The sequence below is a fragment of the Papaver somniferum genome, chromosome 1, assembly GCF_003573695.1.
Source record: "Papaver somniferum cultivar HN1 chromosome 1, ASM357369v1, whole genome shotgun sequence".
Lineage (NCBI taxonomy): Eukaryota > Viridiplantae > Streptophyta > Magnoliopsida > Ranunculales > Papaveraceae > Papaver > Papaver somniferum.
In genome coordinates, this window is record NC_039358.1 from 146,760,271 (window position 1) to 146,763,364 (window position 3,094).

General features: G+C 37.1%; 4 non-coding genes across 4 annotated transcripts; all 4 read right to left on the reverse strand.

Annotated features, from left to right (window-relative positions):
* Positions 1-1,232: 1,232 nt before the first annotated feature.
* On the reverse strand, positions 1,233-1,323 carry LOC113341369. Its single transcript, XR_003355906.1, has one exon. It is a non-coding gene; the product is annotated as a small nucleolar RNA SNORD96 family (small nucleolar RNA).
* A 719-nt stretch (positions 1,324-2,042) lies between these two features.
* Positions 2,043-2,125, reverse strand: LOC113342263. The gene has a single exon (XR_003356540.1). It is a non-coding gene; the product is annotated as a small nucleolar RNA snoR77Y (small nucleolar RNA).
* A 51-nt stretch (positions 2,126-2,176) lies between these two features.
* LOC113342411 lies at positions 2,177-2,323 on the reverse strand. The gene has a single exon (XR_003356657.1). It is a non-coding gene; the product is annotated as a small nucleolar RNA snoR2/U65 (small nucleolar RNA).
* A 239-nt stretch (positions 2,324-2,562) lies between these two features.
* On the reverse strand, positions 2,563-2,629 carry LOC113342430. The gene has a single exon (XR_003356660.1). It is a non-coding gene; the product is annotated as a small nucleolar RNA U49 (small nucleolar RNA).
* Positions 2,630-3,094: the final 465 nt, after the last annotated feature.

The window sequence follows — 3,094 nt, forward strand, 5'->3', positions numbered from 1 at the left end:
AAAATTTCGCCTTCTTCTATCTTGATCTGCATCTTCATCCATTTGACGCAAAAACTCCATACACATTTCTTCATCTTCTTCATACAACATTTCATCCATCTTCATATCTTCCTCAGAAGAATCAAATTCAGAATTCATGGTTGAAAATTGAAAGCAATTGAAAGAAAAGATTGATCGGATGAAAGATTGTTGTGAATTGTAAGATCAAATTCGAGGCATATTTATGGAGGAAAAAACTTGCCGGTAGAAACTAGCCGTTCCGATAACCTTTAAATGAAAAGTAGTCGCTAGCGAAGCGATTTACCCACGAGCGCTGTCGCGCACTTAATTATGTCCTTTACCATAGTGGAAAACACAAAAAAAAAATGGATTGCCATAAAAATTGCCCTTAGTTTGTCTAAGGTTAGACTCAAGTGTTCAAGCAACTGAGGTTGATAGCTGATCAGTTGTGAGGTTGATAGCAAGAAGATTGCAGAGTAATAATAATGCAGGACTATCCCAAGGCACAGCATCCCACAGTAGAGAAATGGCAGTGTAGGATGATATGGTCAGAGTCAAATCTTCGCAATTCTAATCTTAGGCTTAGTCCTATATGCCAGATATCTAGCTGTTAGATTGGCCATTCACGTCAGCATGGGCAACCTCCTAAGTCCTATGAGATGGCTAATCTAGCAGCTAGATTAGCAACGGGAACACCATATAACAGCGAACCGTTCGGCGCTCAGTGTTGAAAGGTTCAGCACTTTAAATCTCAGCCGTTAGATCGGCGCTGAATGGTTCAGTGTTTAGACCACTTTTTGATCGAACGGTTCAGCATTTCAATCTCGATGATAGTTGGACTGCAAGCACTTGTGAGAAACTATCAACTACCAGGCTTAACTTTTTTTTTCCCACACTTTTTTCTTGATTTGCAACTTTTCCCACGGGGGTAGCCTTAGAAAACCAGGCATAAGAAAAATTTACCCCAAAAAATTCAAAGATAAACGGAATAGAAAAAACACTTCTTAAATTAAATTTCTATGATACAAATCATATCAACAAAGATCAATTTTACGAACACAGTACAGAACCATCTAATACATAATTTTCATAATCTTCAAACAGGCAGCCATCTTATACAGACTTTTCGCACTCACAGTTCCATATCTTGACCACCTGCACCTGTAAATATACACAAGCAACAAGCAAGCAACAACTATATTTTGTTAACACAGTAATCAAACTAAGATTATAAGCCACAGAATTGCAGAATTTGTCACCAAGGCGTTAAGCCATTCAGTCCCGAAAGATGGTGTTCTTTATATCAGATATCCTCATAGGCTCAAATTCAAAACATAAATCAAGATAACAGAAATAAAAAATATATGTCTCATGGCCAGTCCCAAGAGGTAATGGCCACAACGCAGCTCCCCAAGGCAATGGAGATTTTTCAACCGTCGACATATCAAGCTTTGTGTGCGACGTTTACAGAGGATTTTGCAAACATAACTGGTTTGCTCCAATCAGTGAAAGAGAGTTTTTGCCAAAACCTCCCCCGTCAAAAGACAAACATGCGTTCCATGACAGTAAAAACTAGAAACGTAGCCAAAAAAAAGACGAGAAGAAAGTCGAAATGGCCTGTGAATACAAAAACATCAAATATGGTAAAACCCTAAAAACTAAACGACTCTTCCTCTCATCTAAGATGGTGCAATTTTCCAAACCTATCATCATTAATCAACATAAACAGCAAGAGACAACTAACATGATAAGTTAACTTGAATAGAATATCTGTCTCATGGCCAGTCCCAAGAGGTAATGGCCACAACGCAGCTCCCCAAGGCGATGGAATATGAGACCGTTCAAACAACGGTGGAACTCAGAAGAGGACCAACAACGTACACAGAACTTAATTTCCGACGTTTACTATGAATTTTACGAACACGGGAATTTGTTCGCTTCAACAAGTTAGGAGGCTTTCTGCCAGAAAGCCATCCCCGTCAAAAATAACATTACAAACTGACCAAATTAAAAACACTAACCTAAGATATAAGATATAATTTAGAATGCCTCAGAAAAACAGCCAAAGGTTAACATCAAAGAATTCAGACGGTAATTCCAAATAAGTTTTGATCATCACAGGCAATCCATATATCCAAACAACTAATTCAATACTAATTTATTTAAGAAATTCAAAGGATGTAATCGCATAAAACGGCTCTGTAAATGAATGGTAAATCAGTATACAGATTCCTATCAAGATGCGAAATATGGAATTTATATAGGTCCAATCATAGCATTGATGGTCATTGTCTTTTTGACTACCATCAACGTGGCTCGGACCAAATTTTACATACAAAAAAATTTACAATATTTGATTAGAAACATATACCCTCAGATTCCCTTTCCAAATCATACACACAGCAGAAGAAACGAACACAACCACCACCGCCAGTACTAATCTTAAGAGACCTTTAGCCTGATAGTGAAGTGAGATCAAAAGAATTCTTTGGAAATTCTAATGAAAACAAAACAAAATCAGAAGACCTCTAAAGAACTTTCTTGGTTTAATAGGAAGAAACGATATCAACTGCTGGGTTTAAGTGTCATACGGCACTTCCTATCTTTTGGGTTCGCTTCCTCATTGGGATTTCTAATGATAAATCGAAACACATAAACCCTGAGAATGAAAATAAGAACAGTATAATGGAAATCAAACATACAGCCCTAACTAAGACGATATATAGGATGTAGTAGAAGGAGAACTGAGAACGATATTGAGATTATGGAGTGAGGTTCTTTATATAGTGTGCAGCTCTAAAACCTAAGACGGCCGATCCTATCAATAAAACCCTAACCCTAATTCTTGACACTGATAAGTAGTTGACTACTTGACTTGACTTGGACTGAACTTGATTTTTTTTTTTTTATAACTAGAAGAATATATTGCTTAAGCAGTCAGGCACGGGAAGCCTTTGCAATAGAGAAGATAACCATGGAGTGTAATCCAAGTATTCTTCCCGGAGAAGTTCGTCTCTTCTTACTCTTTTAGCAATACTATCACCTAAATTATTGAAATCTCTTTTAACATGAGAGATTTTATAGACTTTAAAAG